The sequence below is a fragment of the Sus scrofa genome, chromosome 8 (genome assembly GCF_000003025.6).
Source record: "Sus scrofa isolate TJ Tabasco breed Duroc chromosome 8, Sscrofa11.1, whole genome shotgun sequence".
NCBI classification, from domain to species: domain Eukaryota; kingdom Metazoa; phylum Chordata; class Mammalia; order Artiodactyla; family Suidae; genus Sus; species Sus scrofa.
The window spans coordinates 32139271-32163895 of record NC_010450.4 but is presented as its reverse complement, the minus strand read 5'-3'; the positions used below and the strand labels follow the sequence as shown (position 1 = coordinate 32163895).

The 24625-nt window shown below is 45.3% G+C and overlaps 1 protein-coding gene across 24 annotated transcripts in view; it reads left to right on the top strand.

Moving 5' to 3' along the window:
* APBB2 (amyloid beta precursor protein binding family B member 2) overlaps positions 1–24625 on the top strand; it is a 380651-nt gene that overhangs the window by 138342 nt on the left and 217684 nt on the right. For 21 of the 24 annotated variants that reach the window (XM_021101154.1, XM_021101149.1, XM_021101147.1 and 18 more), the window contains one exon: positions 2495–2609. The exons of the other annotated variants lie outside the window; for them this stretch is intronic. The gene's annotated coding sequence lies outside the window, so the exon portion shown is untranslated. The remainder of the gene's footprint in view (positions 1–2494; positions 2610–24625) is intronic. 24 annotated transcript variants of the gene reach the window in all.

Genomic DNA, 24625 nt, shown 5'->3' with positions numbered 1-24625 from the left:
ATCATATTTGTCTTTGACTTACTTCACTTAATATGATAATCTTTATGTCCATCTATGTTGCTGCAAATGGCATTATTTCATGCTTTTTCATGGATGAGTAATATTCCATTGTGTATAGGTACCACATCTTTATTCCTCTGTTGATGGACATTTAGGTTGCTTCCATGTCTTGGCTGTTGTGCATAGTGCTGCAGTGAACATTGGGGTGTATGTATCTTTTCAAATTACATTTTCTGTGGATACGTGCCTACAAGTGGGATTGATGGGTCATGTAGTTCTTTATTTAGTTTGTTAAGGAATCTAGGGCTCTGTTTGTAGCATTAATCCTTTTTTTTTTTAGGGCCACACCCACAGCCTATGGAGGTTCCCAGGCTAGGGGTCAAATCGGAGCTACACCTGCTGGCCTGCACCACAGCTGCAGCAACACGGGATCCAAGCCTTGTCTGCAGCCTATACCACAGCTCATGGCAATGCTGGATCCTTAACCCACTGAGCGAGGCAAGGGATCGAAACCCGAAACCTGGAACCTCGTGGTTCCTAGTTGGATTGTTTCTGCTTCGCCACGAAGGGAACTCCCATTGATCTTTTAATCTTCTCACTCTACAGATATTCCTTCAGTGATCCACACCCATTAATCTAATTTCAGCTACTGTCTATGTAACGACCAATTACAGGCCTTTACCATTTGCCCGGGTTTCTTCCCCAAGTGTCGTGCTCAAGAATATCTGGTGTCTTCACCCAAATCTTCTCTATCTCAATTTCTAACGCACCAAATGAAACCCTTTGTCTTCCTCATTAAACCTGTTCATTCCCTTGTATTCTCCACCAACCTCTGTGGTCATGGCCATCCACCCCCATGTGGTCAGTTCCATGTTCTGCTTTGAGCGTCTGGATGTGGCCTAAGTACTAATTCTTCTCTCCTCTCCCCTTCCCTCCTCCCTCCACTGCCCTAATCTCCACCTTTCCTCTCTTACCTGACAGCCAAACCAGCCTAGCCGCTCTCCCTGCCTCCACTCTGCCCTCTTTGAATCCATCCAGTGGGAGTAATGCCTCTGAAACCCAGAGCTGACCCATCCGTGGCTGTCCACAAGCAGTTTCAAGTTCTTGGATACGTGTGCAAGCTCAGGGTCTGGCTCCAGGCTTCTCTGCTGGCTCCACCCTCAAGAGCCCAGCAGCACTGAACGGCACCCAGCAGTTTCTTGCTTCTGCCTTTTCCATTGTCTTCTCTTCGGTCACCATGTTGGCTGAGTCCCACCCAGCCGGAGGACCCACCAGGTGCCCCTTGCTTAGAAGCCTTCCCTTCCTTCTCCGTTTCGGGGCTGCTTGCCGTGAATCTCACTCATCGTGCTCATCCCACTGCCCTTGGGGGGCCGTTGTGTGTGTCTCTTGGTCCCGCCAGACTTTGCTTTCCTTAAAGACAGAGACAGTGTCTTATTCATCTTTGTAGCTCCCATGCCTAAGACGGTGCTTTGCATATAAGTGTTCGATATGAGTTTTTAAGATTTTTTTTTTTTTTATGGTCACCATAAGGAGTTTGGGTTTTACTTTATTTTAAAAATTTTTTCATTTTATTTTTTACAGCCGCACCTGTGGCACATGGAGGTTCCCAGGCTAGGGGTCGAATCAGAGCTGTAGCTGCTGGCCTATACCACAGCCACAGCAACACAGGATTCGAGCCACATCTGTGACCTACACTGCAGCTTGGAGCAGCACTGGATTCTTAGCTTGCTGAGCCAGGGATCGAACCTGCATCCTCACAGAGATAATGTGGGGTTCTTAACCTGCTGAGTCACAATGGGAACTCCAATGTGTGTTTTTTTAATGAAAAAATAAGGACAATAAATCAATTTGATATCTGCAAAAATGGGCAAAAGGGATCAATGCTTGGTAGTTAGCTTTGAGGGGCTTCTGGAGTGCTGATAATGTCGTGGGTTTTGATCTGCTGTGTTCAGTTTAGGGAGGTTTATTGGGCTGTCCATGCTGGTATGTGTACTTTGCTGTTAACACCTAATGAGAAGTTAACAAAAAATCAACTTGATGTCTTTGCTACCCAATACAGAACATTTCACTTTTCCTTTCAGGCTGTTAGAGTTTTTATAGGATGTTAGTTCAGATGTCACAGCAAAGAGGCAGGCGAGTGCTGTTCCTTGATCTTAAGGGAGAGTGAGATAAAGAAGCCTCAGTATGGGTGGGGTTGTCGGGTCTTCTGAAGAGGCCAGCGAGCGCCGGCCCTGATGGATAGACTTGCAGTGACCTGTGCTTCTGTCACACTTAGTGCAGGGGCACGGGCTAATCATCACTGTGCCCTGGGCCCGCTGACAGTGACAGGGGGGCTTCCTGTCACTTCTGACTGAATAATTCATAATCCTGGTTATCTAGAAATTTGTGGTCATCATTAGCATTTTAATGAAAAAAATGCCATCATTATCCTAAATCTGTTTTTATTTCTCCTTTTTTCTTTTTTTTTTTTTTTTGTCTCCCTCCCCCCACACAGCTTAACCATCTGTCTTTCCTGAGTACTTGGAAACTGCCAGGGCCCCTGATAATGTGCTGACTGGTCGCTATGGGCAGACGGTACCCAGAGGCTCCCTGTCATCCAGGCAGCTCATGTATGTATGCGATTTCTCTCTCTCCCTTTTTCTCCTTTAATTTTCATTGTAGACTATTGCCAGGTACTGAGCTGGTGAAGGTTTATAAGATATACATGAGCGTGTTTAGACATGTAGGAGAATGAATCGCTCTAGGGGAAGTTTTTAATATTGAATGATGAGAAATGTTAGCTAAATTAGGATTTTATAATCCAGTGACCCTCGAAGACAGACCAGTAGCATCTGTCAGCAGGCTCACTTTTCTGTCTCAGTGCATCCACTCACGCATAGGGGTTTGTTTGTTTGTTTGTTTATAAACTTTCCTCTTTTTTGGCTATAGTATGTAGCATTTGAAACAATAGCAGTGCGATGAATTAGAAACGTTGCCCAGTGATTTTTAAAATTCCTTGGAAATTAAAAAAATTCATGGACCCAGAAGAGGTCCTCGGGGTATGTCATTATGGAGTACAGGTTGAGGAGAGATCCCCGTCTTATTTCTTATTCTCCAGAGGAAGAGGCTGCTGATTCCTGCAGGGATGACTTCCTATGTCTCAGGGCAGTTCAGTTTCCCCAACAGTAGTCCTTTGAGAATGGCTACAAATGCTGCCTTTTCCTCTATTTTTTTTTAAATTTATTTTTACGATGTTTTATTTATTTATTTATTTAGTCTTTTTTTAGGGCTGCACCTGCGGCATAGGGAGGTTCCCTGGCTAGGGGTTGAATGGGAGCTGCAGCTGCCAGCCTACACCACGGTCACAGCGACAGAGGACCCGAGCTGCATCTGCGACCTACAGCACAGCTCACGGCAATGCCAGATCCTTTAATCCACTGAGCAAGGGCAGGGATTGAACCTGCATCCTCATGGATACCAATTGGGCTGATTACTGCTGAGCCACAACAAGAACTTCCATTCTCATAGTTTTGAATGGTTACCTGCATAATCTCTGTTTTGCCTCTTGATCCTCAGAGCCCAAAATATGTGCAGTCCAGCCTATTCAGAAAAAAAATTTGCCTATCTCTGCTGTAGAAGAAAATTTGAAGGCCTGTTCTGTGATTGAACCATATGAAATTGTTGATCTTTGTGACCTACAAAAATGCTAATTGCTTATGGTTCAATCTAATATATTTTGAGGAAATTAATCTTTCAAAATGGTTAAGATTTTAAAGTTTGGCTTCTTGAAGTAGAAGTAGTAGGTTTCCTTGGAAAATTCATCAGTGGTGCTGCTCATGTTTTCCCACCTTGGTGAATAATTCACCATGAATCTCCTCACCAGAGCTTTCGTTTTCTTTTACAAAAAATGTTTTACTGTTGTTGATTTACAGTGTTCTGTCCATTTCTGCTGTACAGCAAAGCGACCCAATTTTATATATATGTATGTGTGTATGTGTATATATATATATATATACACATATACATACACACATTCTTTTTCTCACCTTATCCTCCATCATGTTCCATCACAAGTGATCAGATCAGAGTTTTCTAAAGAGCTGTCCAGGCATTGAGAGGAAGCGCTGCTTTTTCACTAGACTTGATTTTTATCGAGACGCTCTAGTCTAGAAAACCATCTTCTTGTCTCCCCCTCCTGGGTGCCAGGAAGGAGCTGGCCATCCCTAGCAGAGAGATAGCCTCTGCTGACGGTGTCCTTGGGGCCATTTTCTGGTGGGAAGGAGGGTGTGTGGCTCCCTTGTCCGGTGGGCGTGTGTGGTGGTCCCCGGCCCGGGGCGTGTTTGCATAACGCCTTGCTCGCAGCATCCCTCCCCGGACCTAGAACGTGGTTCTCCCCGTCCTGTACTTTCTGTCTCTCTTCCCAGTATTGTTGATCCTCCTCCTCCATCACATCAAAACCATCATTTATTTTATGCGATTTGTTTTCCATTCTCCCCTCTCCTGTTTGTACTCCCCCTTTCCTGATGATTGAATAAGACCTGCTTGTTGGCACCTCCTGGCCTTCCTCAGTGGCCACTCTAAGCTCTAGGGAACATTCACCCCAGCTGCTCTGTCTCCTGTCACCTCAGGCAAGAAATCTAAAATGACATGGGGCCTCCTGGCCAGGCCTATGTCTGAGCAGGAAGTTCAGACATGAATCGTTCCCTGGAGAAGGGAAACTATTTCAGGGGAAAAAAAAATTCCTCTGGAGTTTATAGTTTTGTCATTAAGTGTGGTCAGAACACTCCGTCATGTGTTGGAAGTACATTCTGCTCTGAATGGTCCTTGAGGCGCACATGGCAAATGGAAGCTTTGGCTTTTCTTTCTTTTTTTTTTTTTTTTTGTCTTTTCTAAGGCCGCACCTGTGGCATATGGAGGTTCCCAGGCTAGGGGTCGAATCGGAGCTGTAGCCCCCGGCCTACACCAGAGCCACAGCAACTCGGGATCTGCTACCTACACCACAGCTCACAGCAACGCCGGATCCTTAACCCACTGTGCAAGGCCAGGGATTGAACTCACAACCTCATGGTTCCTAGTCTGATTCGTTAACCACTGCACCACGACGGGAACTCTGGAGCTTTGGCCTTTCTTCCCTTATGTTTTGGGACCATTGTTCTGCCTTTTAAGTCTGTCATCTTTTAGGGGAGGATGCTGGTCTGTTCTGGAAGGTGTGGGGGCATCCATTGAACATCAACATAAGGAGTCAGTAGCCGGAGCGGACCTTTCCTGACTTCATATGGATATTTGTGTTTGTATTTAGACTCATTATCCTGGAACTCACTGATAAGATGGCATCCCCATTTTTTTGTTTGTTTGCACCTTGTGGTTCCCTTGCATGACTGCAGCCACGGCTCTAACCCCGGCCGTCAGGGACTGGACCATTGCAGTAGTCCCCTGACCGCTAGCCTGAGGTCTCTCTGCCTATAGATTTGGCTCGCGCATAGCGGCCGCATTCATCTCACAGAAGCACAGCCCTGATCACGTCACTTCTCTGCTGAGAATGTTCACGGCAGCCCAATAGTCCAGAAGGTCACCCCAATATTGGAGCCCTCTGCATTTCCTTTTCTCCTGATAATACCTACAGTTACTGATTGGTTCCTAGTCAGGAGTGAGTATTGCGATTGAGTGTTGTGAGTGTGAGTGTTGTTGGTAATAGTCTTATTCCTCCATAGCTGCCTTAGGCTGGCCTGAGTGGGCTGCTTCTGCCAAGCACACCCTTGCCTTGGGGTCCCTCATTGCGCGTGCTGTGCCCTCTTTGGAACGCAGATCCATCTGTGAACAACCTGCTAAAACCCTGCTCCTGCTTTAGGTGCAGCAGAGTCGCCCCCTTTCCCAGGAAGCGTTGCTCGTTCCCCAGCAGGAAGTGCACGTTCCTGGAGCTCTTACGTCTCTGTCCTGAAGCGTGAAGCCCACATTGCTTGTTGTATCTGGGTGTGTGTGTGCTTTGTCTGAACTCTGACACTAACCTCCTCTCCTCTGTGTGTGAGGACAGTGCTTCATCAGTGACAGAAGCTCAAGTATTTGTGGGATCCCTTTGGGCTTAGGGAACGGACTGGGTGATAACTGTCCTCAGGAAGCCCCTGTAAAGCATTTTCCTGAGCACTCGATGGAGCCTGTGCAGACCAAGGCTAAGGGGCTGTAATCAAGGCCTCCAACGAGCTCCCTTCGTGGCTCAATGGTTAGCGAACCCAACTAGGATCCGTGAGGATGCAGGTTCGATCTCTGGCCTTGATCAGTGGGTTAAGGATCCCTCATTGCTGTGGCTATGGCATAGGCTGGCAGCTGGAGCTCCGATTGGATCTGGGAACTTGCATATGCTGTGGGTGTGGTGCTAAAAAGCAAAAAAAAAAAAAAGCCTCCCAGGCTGACCATGTGCTGGGCCCCCGGCTGCTGCCTTTCCTTCCCTTCCACTTACAGGGTGGGCATTTCCTCCCTTTCTTAAGCAATCATCATTTAAAAAGTTTAAACAGGAACAGGCACATATGATTATTTCTTTTGGCCTTCCCTCCTTGACTTCCCCTGTTCTCAGTGATGAAAGACATTGGTCTTGTTTGTGGTTCTGTCCCACGCTGTTCACTGTGTCCTGAACTTACCAGAAGTTCTTCATTTCAAAGTGGACAGACTTGGAAAGGTTCATCTGATCATCACCCATTTCACAGATGAGAAAACTGAGTCTTGAAACAGCCAAGTAACCTGTCGGAGTGGAGTCGTGGTTGGAGCCTAGGTTTATCTGCCTCCTGTCTGTGTTCTTTCTTTTCTAGTGACCTGGTCATCCCTTGAATGGTCACTTTTAGCTGCTATCCACTCGCCTGTCCTCCACACCATGACCTTGAGTAATACGGTCTTAAAGGCCCAAAAGATGCAGCATCACCAGATGCTGACATCTGTCTCTTCTTTCTCTTTTATCCACTCTTTGAACCCGATAAACAGGTTACCTGAAGGTCCTAGGAGAGCCCTTCATATAGAAAGAATAATATAATTATTACAGTAATGGTAGCAAGGGTTTAAGAATCATGCAAGTATTATCTGTTTAATACAGAACATTTTAAAAATAAAGAGTAAATAAGTTCTTACAACCCTACACACCCAGCGAGAATGGTGTTTAGCATTTTGTTGAATGCTTTTCTACACTTTCAGTATTCTCTCAATATATTTATTTTTTCTGTTTCATTATAGAAAGAGGGTAATATTAAATGTTGCGTTTACTCCACAAAGCGTCAGAAATACCTTTCTGGACCGGTAGCGACTGCAGAGTAGCTGCAGCCTGTAGAGGACTTGTTGATGTGGTGTTCCGGAGGGAGACGGGGAACCCAAGGAGCCTGATGCCCCTCCACGTGAGGAGCAACTTTTATTATGGTTAAAAATACTGGCCAGGAGTTCCTGTCATGGCTCAGTGGTTAACGAATCTGACTAGGAACCATGAAGTTGTGGGTTCGACCCCTGGCCTTGCTTAGTGGGTTAAGGATCTGGCGTTGCCGTGAGCTGTGGCATAGGTTGCAGACATGGCTCGGATCCCGTGTTGCTGTGGCTCTGGCGTAGGTCGGTGGCTACAGCTTCGATTAGACCCCTAGCCTGGGAACCTCCATATGCTGTAGGAGCAGCCCTAGTAAAGGCAAAAAGGCACAAAAAAAATTTACATATTATATATAAATATATATATACTGGCCAGGACCGACTGGATTGATTTTCTCCGTGTATTAATGGATCTCCGTTCTTAGTTTGAAAAGCACTGGCCTAGAGATTGCAAAATAGCGGAGGGTGAGCTGGGGCAGAATTGGAGTTTTCGGGGGTAGGGGGAGGGTTCTGAATTCTTTCTGGGTTTGAGGGAATATTTGAAATTTGAGTTAAGATAGGGAGCTTGAGAGCAGTGCCCAAGATCATGAACAGCCAAGGGGTCTCACGGCCCAGAACAGCCAGGATGTGACGTGACACCCCAGCAGAGGGGCATTCTGCTCTGGTTTTCATGGTTTTCCTGGTGTGGGAGGAAGGCCTGTAGGATTGTCCACATGCTGGTGACCACAGCAGAGAGGCGCCTGGAGAGTCTCCATGGTTGTAGAAATAAGATCCCATGGGAGTTCTCCTGTGGTGCAGCTGCTTGAACATCTGGCGTTGTCACTGCTGTGGCGCAGGTTAGATTCCTGGTCCGGGGAGTTTCCACACGCTGCAGGTGCAGCCAAACGACAACAATGAAAAACCAACCAACCAACCAAACCAAACAAAAAAATAAGATTCCATTATGAAAATGGATGGAGGAGTTGGGAAAGGTTAAAGGGAACAAGATTTTTTAAAATGCTCTGATGATGTTTTTCTTCTGTCCAAGAAAAAAGAAAAGATCCGTTTATTTTAGGAAATGTGTAAATGCAGACAAGCACAAGGAAAAAAAAAACCCACCCTTAACATTCTGCATGTCTTTATAATTTTTGTGTGTGTGTACAAGCATCTGTGCTTTCAGGTTAAGCATTGTGATTATCGTCTTATTTTATGACCTACTTCTTGTCACTTAATTCATCACGGAAATTTTGATCTTAAACATTCTTCTAGTTTGTGGTTTTTAATGATCTTATACTTTATTACATTGCATGGATGTGTCATAATTAATAGTCACCCATTGTTGAACATTTTGGTTATTTCCAGGCTGTTGCTGTCCTAGATTAATCATCGCTCATGATTCTTTTTTTTCTTGTCCTTAAAAAATGTTTAGAAGTGCAGTTGCTACGTTGAAGGGTTGCTTGCACATTTTATTTATTTTTTTGTCTTTTAAGGGCCACACCTGTGGCATATAGAAGTTCCTAGGCTAGGAGTCGAATCAAAGTGAGAGCTGCTGGCCTATACTACAGACAGAGCAACGCCAGATCTGAGCCGCATCTGCAATCTACATCACAGCTCACGGCAATACTGGATGCTTAACCCACTGAGCGAGGCCAGGGATCGAACCTGCATCCTCATGGATGCTAATCAGATTCGCTTTCCACTGAGCCACAACGGGAACTCCCTATAGTCAGATTCTTAAGCCACTGCACCATGGCAGGAACTCCTAAGAAGCTGTTAGCTGTATCTTACGAGATTTGGCCATGTATTTGAAATGTGCAGTCCGTCTTTGTCATCTTTGCTTATCATTTTGATCAGAAATGTTATCACTGCACTCTTATTAAAGAATTTTTGAAGATCTTTGACTCACCAGATTGCAGTCCCTGCTTTCCTCAGAACTTTAAACCTAAGTAAGTGTTAAGCAGATGTGAATTCAGTGGGTGGGTGTCCTGCAGATCCTTCCTGAGGTACCGGTACCCGAGTAATCGCAGTTGTGCCTCGTAGGGAAGTGCAGTCTCAGTAATGGCCACCGGCTTTCCTCGTGGAACACTGCTTTCTGGGTATGTCTCCGAAGCCGTAGGTTTGGTTCTATATTTTAGCATGGCATGTGGGCCTCATCTGTGAAATTAGTTACCTGAGGTCTGCCTACTGGCAGTAGTTTTAGATATGCCTCAATATGGAGCTTGTTTTCCTGTCTTAGAAAATAAGGCTTTATTTTGATATTAACAGTAGTAAAGAAAGGCTACTTCTATATCCTTATCTTTTCCTGGAGACAAAAAAAGATAAGGTTCAGGAGTCCAAATTAAAAACAACAACAACAACAAGAAACCTCTTCTGTGTAATTTGCTGCTTCTCAGAGATTTGAAATTTTGTTTTGTTGTAATACAAAAAGTCCCCTGTGCATGAGGAAGCTCTGGGCCCAGCTCTTTCCCCTTCTGTGACAGCAGAGAAGCAAACCAAGACGTCCTGTGTCATCTTCAGTAGTAGGTAGGAGTCAGCGTCCTGGAAGGAGGCCTGCTTGGTGTCTGTGTTAGTTGCAGAATGAGGCTGTGGAAAACAGGGCAGAATAGTCTGGAGGGAGCTGTGTGCACACCGCCCCCCACTTTTCCTGTAGACTGCTCTCTTGCTGCAAGGGAACCTGTTTGTAGAGTGTGGTGAGTCCCTGCAGACCTCACACCCAGCATTTGGGGTTAACCAGAGGGGGTCTGATAGCTTTTCCCCCACTCCCTATGAAGAGGATCGGGGTGGGAGAGATGGATTCGCCTTCTGTATATGTGGACAGGCTTTGACTCAGAGATGAGAAGAATGTGTTGTCCTCAGGGAAGTGGCCACAGCACTTACTGCTAATGGGGCAGCTGCGAGGAAGTGCCCCAGCCAGACTTTGGAAGCTGAAGACCCATCTTCTGAGTGCAGCCTCCGGAGAGAAAAGAAGAGAAATAGGCAACTTTTTTTGGAAACCAGAATTATGAAACCAAACCAAATAGAATCACTTTTCCAGGTTTCCTTGACACTTGCTCCTTTATGCAAACTTGAAGTTGTTCTTGGGGGAAGTGAGCTTGGATGAGTTGAATGAAGGCCACAAAAAACGCTTGCAGGAGTTCCCGTTGTGGCTCAGTGGTTAACGAATCTGACTAGGAACCATGAGGTTTCGGGTTCAATCCCTGGCCTCGCTCAATGGGTTAAGGATCGGTATTGCCGTGAGTTGTGGTGTAGGTCACAGACGAGGCTCAGATCCCGTGTTGCTGTGGCTGTGGTGTAGGCTGGCAACTATAGCTCTAATTGAACCCCTAGCCTGGGAACCTCCATATGCCATGGGAGCGGCACTAGAAAAGGCAAAAAGACAAAAGAAAAAAAAAAAAAGCTTGCAAAAATGAAACAAATAGAATTCTGAAGGGAATAACGTGGTATATTTCAGAGTCATGAGATAGATCAGTTTGTTGTTAACATCTGTACCTTCTAGACCTGCCTTTTATGAGAATGTGATTGTGTGTGTGTATTTATGTGTGTGTGTGAGTGGATGGACAGATAGTATAGAAATAGAAAACAGCAATCATGCACTATTGAATATTCTGTTGAGAAGGTTTTGTTAAAGGTATGTTTAGACTTTTTAGCCACTCTCTCTTTCAGTTTTATGGGAAATACTTAAATCCATGGGATTACATTTGATTTCTCCTTCAAACTCTTTCTTAGCAGTGTCTGCTGATGGGAAACGTTGATCTCCATCTCCAAGGGTACGAGAACATTGCTCAAGGAGCTTAAGTTACGTCTTGCTTATTTGGAGCTCGATACCAGTAAATCCACCAAGACTCGGCTAAATCACGCATACCTGCTACCGTCTTATCCTTGTGACTAGGGCTTAGATCCGGATAAAAAGGAGTTCCTGAACATTAGGAGATAGAAGCTTTTTGTTTTTGAAATCACTGTTCCTCATGCTGAAGAGTCCATTTTAAGCAAGGCTTAAAGAGGCTTCCTCTTTCTTTTAGTTGAGGGATGGGGTGGAGTTAAGGCTGGAAGGGGGATCAGAGCCAATTAATAGATGGATTGATGCTGCATCTGCTATGCTGGTAATGCTGTGTTGGCTTCTCTGGAGGATTGAGGAGAGTTACATATTGTCCTGGAAGAGGTGATGTTTTCGTATGTGGACATGGCCATGAGTAGTAACTGCATCAGTTAGACACAAATTATGTGATGTAGCAGCTGGGGAGAGGAAGGCCAGTAAAGACAAATGTAGTCAGTGCATTTCAAGGACTAAAAAATTTAGCGTCTTCCTCCAGTCAGACACACAGGTATGACTCTGACCATGTGGTTAGCAGAGCAGCTGTGGGACTGCAGGTGCCATGGGTGGTATTTACTTTTTATTTTTGTCTTTTTAGGGCTCTACCCATGGCATATGGAGGTTCCTAGACTAGGGCTCGAATCGGAGCTTAGCTGCCAGCCTACTCCACAGCGACAGCAACGCATCTGCAACCTACATCCCAGCTTATGACAATGCTGGATCCTTAACCCACTGAGCAAGCCCAGAGATCGAACCTCCATCCTCATGGATACTAGTCAGATTCGTTTCTACTGAGCCATGATGGGAATTCTCCATGGGTGGTTTTTAAAGGTCACAGGAGGAGTTCCTGGTGTGGCTCAGCAGGTTAAGAACTGGGTATAGTGTCTGTGAGGATGTGGGTTCGATCCCTGGCTTCACTTAGTGGGTTAAACATCCCGTGTTGCTGCAAGCTGTGGTGTAGGTCACAGATGTGGCTTGGATTGGGGGTGGCTGTGACTGGCATAGGCCGGCAGCTGCAGCTCCGATTCGATCTGTAGCCCAGGCACTTCTATATGCTGCATGTGTGGCTGTGTAAAAATATAAATAAATAAGTAAGTAAAGGTTACGTGGAGTGGATATCATGGAGGGGCTAATAAAACGGGGTCACATGGGAAGGGTCCAAGGGAATGCATATCCTGATGAGAACAAAGCATGTTCATATTAATACTATTTATATTATTGTTATTTTTTTGTTGTTGTTCCTTTTTTTTGCCTTTTCTAGGGCCGCTCCTGCGACATACGGAGGTTTCCAGGCTAGGGGTCCAATCGGAGCTGTAGCTGCTGGCCTACACCTCAGCCACAGCAATGCCAGATCCAAGCTGCATCGGCCACCTACACCACAACTCAAGGCAGCACCAGATCCTTAACCCACTGAGCAAGGGATCGAATCCACAACCTCATGGTTCCTAGTCGGATTCATTAACCACTGAGCCACGACGGGAACTCCAATACTATTTATATTATTGTTAATGACTAACACTTACATAGTGGGACACTGTCCTAAGCGTGTCATGTTTATTCTTATAATCCTCCCAATACCTCTCTGTGACATAGGTGCTGTGGTTACTGCTCAGTTACAGACGAGGTCACCAAGGTGCACAGGGGAGATAAGTAACTTATTTAAGGCTATATAGGCATGCCCGTTGTGGCACAGCAGAAACGAATCCAACTAGGAACCATGAGGTTGTGGGTTCGATCCCTGGCCTCGCTCAGTGGGTTAAGAATGCGGCGTTGCTGTGAGCTGTGGTGTAGGTCACAGACATGGCTAGGATCTGGCATTGCTGTGGCTCTGGTGTGGGCCGGTGGCAACAGTTCCGATTTGACCCCTAGCCTGGGAACCTCCATATGCTGCGGGTGTGGCCCTAAAAGGACAAAAGACACACATACACACACACACACACACACACACACACACACACACACACGCAAGGCTATACAGTAGGTGATATAGTTGGGATTTGAACCCAGGCTATTCTGGCTCCAGGGTGTGTGCTCCCAAGCACTGTGCTGCCTGCTTCAGTCAGTGTAAGGGGAGTAGGAAGGGGTTACAAGCAAGAGAAGCTATTGGGGAGAGAGGGAATTCCAAGGTCAAGACTGAAGATTGTAAGGGGCCAGGTCCTGAGGACACAGGGTCTGTTTGGTGGTCACACTAAGGTGTTAGTGATATCGAGGGAGTTAGAGGTCATCTGCTCTGAGCCTGTCTTGGAAGCGGGTGTGTGTGTGCGTGAGTGGGCAGAAGCAATAGTTCGGAGCCCTTTCTACATGTTGGGCACTGGGGATAGACAGTGAGTAAGGTAGGTAAGGTCGCTGCTCCTATGGACCTTCCATTCATCCCGGTGATGGAGACAGCGGGAAAGGTACCCAACGGGGAAGATGATTATGGATTATGGTACTTGCTGAGCAGGGATCAGTAGCATGATGGAGAGTTACTGAGCAGGGCCCACGTGACATTGGGTGACATAGGTCCCTGAAAAAGTGATGGTTGATCTGTGACCTGAAGGATGGGACTATCCCATCTGTGTGAGGAATGAGGATGGCTCATTCCAGGCTGTGGGAATAGGGACACTTCAGAAGATGGCAAGGGGGCCGTGGCGGCCCTGGTATAATGGGCATTGTGGGGCTTGGTGGGAGATGAGGTTAGAGAAGGACATGGGGCTAAGTTAGACCTGAGGGCTTTGAGAAGGAGTTTATATTATTTTCTTAAGAGCAGTGGGAAGCTGCTGAACGTTAAGGGGACAGGTGACATGGTTCCATGGAAGATCCAGGGTCTGAATAGATGCACCTGTTTGAGCAGACAGGGCCAGAGAAGGGGCTGAAGGCAGAGGAGAAACAAGGTGGGGGAAGAACGTTTAGGATGCTTCTCCCCATCTGGTACCTGAAAAGTTTGAATTGTAGCCAACATGGCCTTTCTACGTGGGAGAGATGAACCTCACCTCAATTAAAGCTTCTTAGTATTTGGGTTGTGTTCAGGATTCACCGCAGTAAGACATAGTACACACTCTTCAGCTGTTTGATTGATGATTCATACCTGTTTATATAGAAAGAAAAACGAGAGGAAACAGTTTTTGTTTGTTTGCTTTTATAGGCCTTGGCATTTATAAAATATTACTTTACATGTAGTAAATCCTTATGGTGTGAGGAGCAAAAGGCACTTTGGAAATACAGTAATTCATTATCGTCTCTCTTTGTTGGAAAACTTGCTTGTTTCCAAGATGGAGACTCAAAATGGAGACACAATTCCTTGCTCCCTCACTCAGTGCTCACATCCTGCCCCATTTTTGCTGCTGGAAGCTAGATTTCATTCAGGGTGGCCGGTGATCAGCGTCAGACCCTGGGTGGTGATGGTGTAAACCAACATGGCAGTCTTGACCCTTGATTTCTAAGCATTCCTTGTAGCCTGTGTGGCATGTGACCCAGTCCTGGCCTGTGGGACCTGAGGATACGTGCACTGGGATGGCGGTGGACTTTCTGGGAAAGATTTATTGTCCTGATAAAACCTGACAAATGAGCAGGTCAGTGCACTTTGCTGCTGTCCCCTACTTTCTGCCTTGAATGCTGATAAGACACGTGAGTGCACAGCAGCTCTCATGTCACCACAAGGTTGAAACAACACTAGCTTTCTCACTACTTCCTATTCGCTGAAGAGCTCTGTTGGGTTTCAGATACTTAAAGGTGCGTGCAGTGGCAGCCGAAGCAAATGTGGAGATCCGGTGTTCTAAGCTTTGTCCTGTGCGTTGTGACAGCCTCATAAATGTTCCTTGCTATTCACTATGACCTTTAACCTGTGTGAAAACATTTCAGAAAAGGACGTTCTAACTCGTGTTAAAAGTTGTTCACAGTTGGAAGTGATGTGTTGTGGACCTAGAAATACAATTTTTGAAAGAAATGAACTCATCTGCGAGAACCTGCTGTAGCAGGTACCGTGGAGCCATACTTCATGGCTGGTATCTTCCTTATGGCCTTTTTTATGACAGTCGTAATCAGTGTTCTGGTGACTACATTGTGTGTATTTACGGCTTTATAGGAAACTATAATAGTCCTGGGGTAATAGCATAAATAGTCTGATTTCTTAAAAATGTGAAGCTCCAACAGGCTTTATTGGATTTCAGGGTAATGGTATTATTAAATTTCCTGCTTCTTTTCAAACTTTTTTTATGACTAAGTTCCACCCTGGTGGTTTCAAGAAATTTGGAGGCTGGTTCTGTATTTTTATGGGGGGGAAAAACTTATCCTGGCATTCTTGGTTGCTGAATTAAGGGGTTGGAGAAATAATTTGGATTTTTTTCTTTTCTTTTTCTTTTAATGTTTTGGCGTTTGGGTGTAGCACTCAGTGCATCGTTTTCCATGTGAAAAGTGGCTCTGTGGCATGGAGATAATATGAGGTATACAATGAAATTGTCTTCTAAGCTATTATCTTGGAGATAATAGGAGATATACAATGAAATTGTCTTCTAAGCTATTAGGAAAAAGGGGACTGTAAATCATAGGGTTATCAAATTATAAAGAGAAAGGATTTTTTTTTTTTTTTCCTTTTCTAGGGCCATTCCCATGGCATATGGCGGTTCCCAGGCTAGGGGTCTCATCAGAGCTGTAGCCACTGGCCTACACCACAGCCACAGCAACACGGGATCCCAGCCGGGTCTGCAAGCTACACCACAGCTCATGGTAACGCCGGATCCTTAATCCATTGAGCAAGGCCAGGGATTGAACCCACAACCTCATGGTTCCTAGTTGGATTCATTAACCACTGCGCCACAATGGGAACTCTGAGAAAGGAATTTTAGACATCATTTAGTAAAACCCCATGTTTGTCATAATCCTTCGAACTCGAGACCTGAAACAATTAGTCATTCCTTAAAAAAAAAAAAATACATGTGCTTGCCCTGTGCACCCTCTTCTTTAAGGAAAGATGTTCCTGCAGGAATAAGGACACAAGGGCTTTCTGAAGGCTTTTAAGGCATCTCTTTCGACTGCCTCATTTTACAGATAGGAAACTGAAGCCCAGAGGAGGACCAGAAAGTAGTTCTCGGGCAGGTAGGGGCAGGACCGCAATGCCTTCTAGATGCGTTAGCATCTTCAGGGCTGTGTGCTGGAATTCACATGGCAGGTGGATGACCTGAGGATGAGCATTGGAGCTCATCCTTGGGTGCCGTGGAGGGTTTATGAGGCCCTGGTGGGAGGAAGGGCACCCCAGGCAGAGCCACTGGTTGAGTGGGACAGTTTCAGGTGGTTCGGGAAGGCAAGCAGAGCCCAGTCTGGTGCCCTGTTGGGAGCAGGCTTTTATGTCCATAGAGATTAGGAACGAGTTCAGGCCAGTTGGAGCTTGTGTGTATGGGACTTTGAGAACCCATCAGTGGAGTAGGTGTTTTATATGGTAACCAGGGGGTGCCCTTAGAATAATGATGGTGATGACAGCACGCAGTCTGTAACCCTGTGTCCCACCACCGTTCTGAGCACATCATGTGTAATTCCCACAACAAGCCTTTCACCTGGGTGTTCTCATCTCCATTTCACAGCTGGGGAAACTGAAGCACGCAGGTTAGATGACTTACCCAAAAAGACACTCACAGGACCTTTTGGAGACAGAATTCCAACCCCAGTCTGGCCCTAGAGTCCACTTTTACTGGGCCGGAGTGTGGGGTGTTGATACAGCTGGCGGATTCTCTTAGGAAGATGGAGCTGAGGGAGGGGGCAGGAGGGTCAGAGTGAGGATGAGGGCAGTCGGGGGGTGATTGAAGGCCTCTAGGAGAGTGACAAAACCTTGGTCGAAGTGAAGATCGTGACAGTGACGGGAGGGGATACAGATGCCCAGAGCTTTGGAGCTGAATTGGAAATGGTCCCCAAATGCACATGGGGCTGGGGAGGGACAGAGTCGGATAGCTGAGACATCGTTTGCTGTCTGCTCAACTGGATGAGGGAAGTTAAGGAGGAGATTTGATGGGAAGATGGTGATTTATTTTTACAGAGCCCTCGCTGGGTGTTTTTTTTTTTTTTTTTTTTTTTTTTTTTTGCCTTTTTTAGGGCCGATCCTGCAGCATATGGAGGTTCCCAGGCTAGGGTCTAATCGGAACTGTGGCTGCTGGCCTACACCAGAGCCACAGCAACATGGGATCTGAGCCGAGTCTGCAACCTACACCACAGCTCACAGCAACGCTGGATCCTTACCCACTGAGCGAGGCCAGGGATCGAACCCACAACCTCATGGTTCCTAGTTGGATTCGTTAACCACTGAGCCACGACGGGAACTCCGAGCTCTCACTGGTTTTTATCTTGGGAAAACTATCTGGGAAAAGAGCCACATACGTGTGTCGTTAAGACATTTCTGAGTTTATGGACCCTCCCAGGCTCATCTGTCTTAGCCTGGTGTTGAGCCCACAGTGGGTCTAAACACTTAATTTTAGATACTTCGTGACCTTCACAGTTCTCAGGCTGCTTGTCCTCTTCGCAGCCTAAGACTCTGGGGTGCGAGGGCAGGAGAGGTGATGGGCGTGGTTGGTTCTGCATCTGGAGGTCACCTTTGTTTCAGCTTCCCCTGCAGTGAGCCGTGCCTTCCGCTTTCCTGTCTGCCTTTAGGTTTTGACGGGAGGCCCGATGGAGGCTGGAGATAGGGAGGCGGTCCGTGTGCCTTTGGGAGTTGGCATCCTGTGGGGGAGCAACGCCCTGTTCCGGTGGCGGCCCTACCCTCGGGTCAGGGCTTGAGAGCAGTGTTGGCCCTCCTGCTGCCCCTGGGCGGCGGGTCTTCTCTGAGGCCTCTAACTGCAGGTCCCAGCGGAAGGCTTGAGGAGGGAGAAGGGACAGCAGTTTTAAGATGCTAGCTGGTACCCCGTGGGAAAGAAATATCTGGAGTGGATGAGAGAACATGCAGATTACTGTTTGGGCTTACGTTTCATCACCATTTCTGCGAGCTGGCCATTTTCTTCCTCTCCTTTTCTTCCTCTCCTCCTGCCCGCTCTTCCTTCTTCCATCCTTGCTTTTTCCTCTGCCCCCCCCCCACCTCCCCCAGTCAGAGGAGTTGCTGTTGGGTCCGTCCGTGTGATTGTGCCTCTTGTCTTTGATTAAGGTTTTGCATCTCGATTGCTCCGGGAAAGGAAACCCTGCCAAGTCACATAAGCACTGGTGGCATGTGGGATTTATACCACATGCACTGCTCTGGGCCTGGCTACGTGGGCAGGATGAGGGGCTGCAAGGCTGGGGTCAACCCCAACCTCAGGCCCCTTCAAAACCTTGGAAAGACAGGATGCCTGTGTGGGTTTGAATTCTGGCCCAGTCACCAGCACAGGTCCCTGGCTGGGGTGTCTTGTCTCTCATCTGTAAAGTGGGGGAGGTAATACTTGTGTCCAGGGGGTGTTGGGACGCGCAGAGGAGACAGCACGTCCGAGAGAATACTGACCACTCCTCTTACCGCTCTGTTCTCATGCATTCAAAGAATGTCTGGATTGTACCTTGGGTTGACGCCAGAAATACTGGAGGAAGACGGGGGAGTCTAAGGATTGTGTTAAACTGCGTCATATACGCGTATTTCATTTCTCCCTAGGAACCATGTGATTATGATTATTAAAATGAAAAATATTATCGAAGGTAATATATTTTTATTTTTGAGATGAAAGAACTGAAGTTCAGAAAGGTTGAAAACAAAATACCATTACCACCTGGCTGGAGGTGTGACCTGGAGCAATTATTCCGGGATCTTGCTACCTGTTAACCTCATCTATAAAATGAGGACTGTAATAGTTGCCTCTTCATAGGGTGAGGATAAGGATGGAAGTGGTTAATATGTATCAAGCTTTTTTGGGCAGAGGTGGGAGGCTGTGGCCATGACATGTAGATCTTCCCAGGCCAGGGGTCAGATCTATGCTGCAGCAGTGACCCAAGCTGCTGTAGTGATGCCAGATCCTAAACCCGCTATGCTGCAAGAGAACTCCTGTATCAAGTCTTAAAACAATGCCTGGTAAATAGTGTGATACCAGTATTAGAAATTATTAGTATTTGGACAATTTCCAAATATCTTCTAAGCCACTATATGGTGAAATCAGAATTGATTCATACACGAGTTCCGTCGTGGCTCAGTGGTTAACAAATCCGACGAGGAACCATGAGGTTGTGGGTTCAATCCCTGGCCTCACTCGGTAGGTTAAGGATCTGGCGTTGCCGTGAGCTGTGATGTAGGTTGCAGACATGGCTGGGATCCCAGCAGCACGGGGCTCTGGTGTAGGTTGGTGGCTACAGCTCCTATTGGACCCCTAGCCTGGAAACCTCCATATGCCACGGGAGCGGCCCTAGAAAAGGCAAAAAGACCAAAAAAAAAAAAAAAAAAAAAAAGAATTGATTCATACATATAACATGTTGACTTGGGGTTCGACTGCAATTTGGGAAATGTCGGGTGGTTCTGGTTTTCACAGAGAGGGATTGGGAAAGTGATGCTAGAAGTATTAGGAAAAGAAAGGAGAGAAGGAGGGCTCCAGAGATTTTCAGGAGGCAGCTGAGAAGGAAAGCTCTTGGTTGCTTTTGTTTTGCGGCGGAAGAGAAGGCAGTTCCTCATTGCTTGGTGAGGACCCTCGCCTTCTCCTGGAAGGAGTAGTCCTTGTAAACTCTGCAGATGGGCTCTTTGTTTTTTGTTTTTTTTGCTTTTGTTTTTTGTCTTTTTGCCTTTTCTAGGGCCACACCTGTGGCATATGGAGGTTCCCAGGCTAGCGGTCCAATCGGAGCTGTAGCCACCAGCCTACACCAGAGCCACAGCAATACGGGATCTGAGCCTTGTCTGCAACCTACACCATAGCTCATGGCAACGCCGGATCCTTAACCTACTGAGCAAGGCCAGGGATCGAACCCATACCCTCATGGTTCCTAATCAGATTCATTAACCACTGAGCCACGACAGGAACTCCTCCCTTCCTCCAATTTTTAATTCACAACAGTACTGCACAATGGGACTTTTCTGTTTAGCAGTGAAACAAAATTCCATTATAATCTAATAGTTTTGCCCTTGTCGTCTTTGTTATACAGAGATTTTTCTCATTACCTCCTTTGCTTTCACTACCCAGATAAGATAGGGGAGTGAATAATGGGTTTCTCTAAGAAAAATAAACAGGTGACAGAGTGAACTAGATGCCTCAGAATCACAAATCGAGACGTCGCATCCCCTGGACCCTGGCTCCCCATCAGTGCTCTTTGAACAAAGCCGTGGTCCTCCCCACCCCCCAGCCTTCCCTCTTGCCTCTGTTAATAGGGCCTGCCAGGGTGTTCCATGCTGTCTAGGAGGCAATTACCCTTGGAACCGCTTCCCTTGCTGATGTAGGCATTACCAAATGACCTGTGTCAGCTCTGTGGGGAAACTCGAAATCGTTTCTTCAGAAACGCATGCATTCTACTTCAGATGAAATCATTTTCCTTGGCCAATTTAACAAGATCCTTGCTCTTTCGTTTCCTTTAATTATCTTGTTTAAAAAAAAAAAAAAAAAAAGGAACTGGGGGAGACCATCTGCTTTATGAGGCAGTTCATCTCTTATGTTTTCTCTAATAAATAGATGAAGGCCCGGTTAAGCAAATTAAGGCTTCATCTCATTCTTGTTTGGGATTGTTCGTTCTGTTGGGTGCTTTGCTGTCTCTGCCATCAGCGTTTCTCGGGTGTATATTTGGAGCGTCTTGGAGTGTAGATTTATGAAAAGATGTTATCTTTGTTCCATGAATTGCAGGCGCTGCGAGCCATTTTCCATATAGTGCCAAACTATCACAACAGAGTCTTTGCTTTTTTAATCCCTTCTCTCCCCGTGAGAAGTCCTATTAACATGTTTTCTGAGCTGCAGAGTAAAATCTGTCACATATAGCATGGAAAGCAGATGGGTGGTGGCCGTCTTCCTTTTCACAACCTCTAAACTAGTCTTCCTTCATAAACTTAGCCTTACCACTGTTTACCCCAGAGCTTTCTTTTATGAATAGGAGACATGCAACAAGGGTGAGGGGTGGGTGCCACTTCTTTACTTATTTATTTTAAAAGGTGTAGGATCTATGTGTGTGTGCGTGTATATATATCTATACATATATCTTCATGTACAAACTTCATTTCTTTCAAATTGAAAATAACTTTTGTTCTGAATATGAAAATGCTTTATACTGATTTTTTTTTAAAATGTACACAAATCGGCAACATATGAAACATTGGAAGATACTTTTCTAAATCCTGCCACCTGGAGATTACTGCTGTGAACGTTTTGATGAACTTGTCCATTCATTCCTTTATGAACTATTTATTAACTTTGCCAGCATTGGACTGGCATGAAATTTTATAAAAGTACAGAACACTAACAAGATTAAACTCTATATAGACTTAGTGGTGAAAAAAAAAAAAGGAATACAGTAATATACTTATAGACAATGAAAAGTGCCAAAAAGGTATGTTTTAAAAATAAAAGTGCAATATATTATTCAAAAGAAAGTAAAAGAAATTAGTAAAAAATACACAAGACATGAAAGAACAGTATACATTTGGACTAGAAAAATCTCAGAGACAAAATGACAGAGCTCAAAGAATTAGAACTTTAAAAAATCACTTTAGAAATGAATGCTGGGGGAGTTCCCGTCGTGGCGCAGTGGTTAACGAATCCGACTAGGAACCATGAGGTTTCGGGTTCGGTCCCTGCCCTTGCTCAGTGGGTTAACGATCCGGCGTTGCCGAGAGCTGTGGTGTAGGTTGCAGACTCGGCTCGGATCCTGCGTTGCTGTGGCTCTGGCGTAGGCCGGTGGCTACAGCTCCGATTCAACCCCTAGCCTGGGAACCTCCATATGCCGCGGGAGCGGCCCAAGAAAATAGCAACAACAACAACAAAAGACAAAAAGACAAAAAAAAAAAAAGAAATGAATGCTGGGAGTTTCTGTTGTGGTGCAGTGGTTAACAAATCTAAGAACCATGAGGTTGCAGGTTCGATCCCTGGTCTCACTCAGTGGGTTAAGGATCCGGCATCGCCATGAGCTGTGGTGTAGGTCACAGACACGGCTTGGATCTAGCATTGCTGTGGCTATGGTGTAGGCTGGAAGCTACAGCTCTGATTAGACCCTTAGCCTGGGAGCCTCCATATGCCATGGGTATGGCCCTAGAAAAGACAAAAAGACAAACAAAAAAAAAAGTAGAAAGAAATTCTAAGTTAGATGGAACACAAAAATGAAGTAAATACCACAAATACTGCCCTAAGAGAAATAGAGGGTGAAAAGGAGGAAAAAAATGAATATTGAATGGAAATGAAAAACGAAATAAAATTTGGGAAAATGTAACAAATACTAAAAACAGGAAAGAAGATGGAACATACCGTAATAGGAAGAGATGAATCAAGAGAACAGTATACATACCATAGTTCAAGAAAATTTTCCTGGGAAAAAGATTTTAAATGACATTTTTGAGGAACAAATTATGTATTTTAAGGTATCAACCTAGAACAACCAGTGTTAAGTTAGTCTAGTAAAATTACTGGATTAAAAAGAAGAAAATCCTTGGGACATCTAGAAAGAAAAAAAAGAAAAATAGCAACAAAAGAATTAAATTGATCTCAGGTTTTTTGACAGAAGCTCTTTATGTCAGAAGAAAATGGAATAACTCATTTAAGGTCCTCTAAGAAAAGAAAATGTGAGCCTGTACTTTTTATGTCTAGCAAAATTGACTTGCAAATGTAAAGAACACCAACATTGTATTAACATGCAAGAAGTGAGAACAGGAAATATTGTTCCTATGAACTCTTCCTAAAGAATCTTGTAAAGAGTGAGCTTTAACAAACAAAAATAACTGGAAAGATATGAGATGAGACCAGACATCTCGAGATAATAGCTAGCCAAGGAAGTTATCAAAGATTATTAGGACATGGCAAAAGGACTCAGGAGCCCACTTGCAGAGACTTCTACTGGTATGGGACAAATAGAGCTTCAGAAATAAGAATTACAAATAAGTTTAAATCCATCAGGTCTGATGATGAGAAAAAAAAAAAAAAACCATGTGTTAGTTACCTGAGGTTGATGACATGTATTGTCTTTTTTTTTTTTTTTTGTCTTTTTGCCTTTTCTAGGGCTGCTCCTGCGGCATATGGACGTTCCCAGGCTAGGGGTCGAATTGGAGCTGTAGCCGCTGGCCTAGGCCACAGCCAGAGCAATTCGGGGTCCAAGCCATGTCTGCAACCTACACCACAGCTCACGGCAATGCCGGATCCTTAACCCGTTGAGCAAGGCCAGGGATCGAACCCACAACCCCATGGTTCCTAGTCAGATTCGTTAACCACTGAGCCACAACAGGAACTAATTCATTGTCTTGAAAGTAGCCAGGAAAGAACCAAGTATTTACCCTGCCTTTTTTAACTGAACTGATCACTGGATAACCAAGTAGGAGGTGCTTCCTAAAAGTTTGCCACCCAATAAATGAAAATGCAGTAAGAGAATTAGACTATCATTATTTTGCAACCCCCGCTGATTGAATGGATCCAGGCATTGGGAGACAGTGGCTTCTAACATGAGAAACCCAGGTGTCTTGTGTTTCCTGATGAAAGATCTAACCACCAAGGGATTGAATCTTTTCAAGCCTTTGAATCCAGCTGCCAATTTGCAGGAAATTCGGAGGGGGAAGAACGTGTTTACCTGCACCATGAATGTATAGTCAGCAGATTTCTGCTGTGGGAACTCTATCCCCGACAGCCTGGACTCTTTCAGGAATCAATTGTAAGATATAACGATGGAGAGGATGTAGGGTAAATGTAACTTTAAATACAGATCACATTTTGAAAAATGGGTAAGAATTAACTGTATTGGGAGTTCCCGTCGTGGCGCAGTGGTTGACGAATCCGACTAGGAACCATGAGGTTGCGGGTTCGGTCCCTGCCCTTGCTCAGTGGATTAACGATCCGGCGTTGCCGTGAGCTGTGGTGTAGGTTGCAGACGCGGCTCGGATCCCGAGTTGCTGTGGCTCTGGCGTAGGCCGGTGGTTACAGCTCCGATTCGACCCCTAGCCTGGGAACCTCCATATGCCGCGGGAGTGGCCCAAGAACCAAGAAATAGCAACAACAACAACAACAAAAAAGACAAAAGACAAAAAAAAAAAAAAAAAAAAAAAAAAAAAAAAGAATTAACTGTATTGGCCAGGGTTGTACCCCTGGGTAACGATATCGTAAATAAACACAAGGAAGTGAATACTGTAAGTTCAAGACAGTTTGTTTGCTTTTAGAGGAAAGGAAGAAGTTCATGGAAGGCAATTTGAGATAGCTAGGAAAGTTCTTTCCTGATCTCGATGGTAGTTATCAAAGTGTTTTCTTTATATAATTTGTAAGCTGTTTTATGTGATTTTCCAAATCAGTTTTATTTTACCATAAAAGTATTTAAAAAAAATTATCGAAGAACAACACTACACATTCTGCTTTTGTTCTAACTTTTTAATTATTGTTTTCAAACCTCCAGAGACGTTGAAAGCATTGTGTATGAAATGCCAGTATACTCATCATACTATTTTATTGCTGGTTT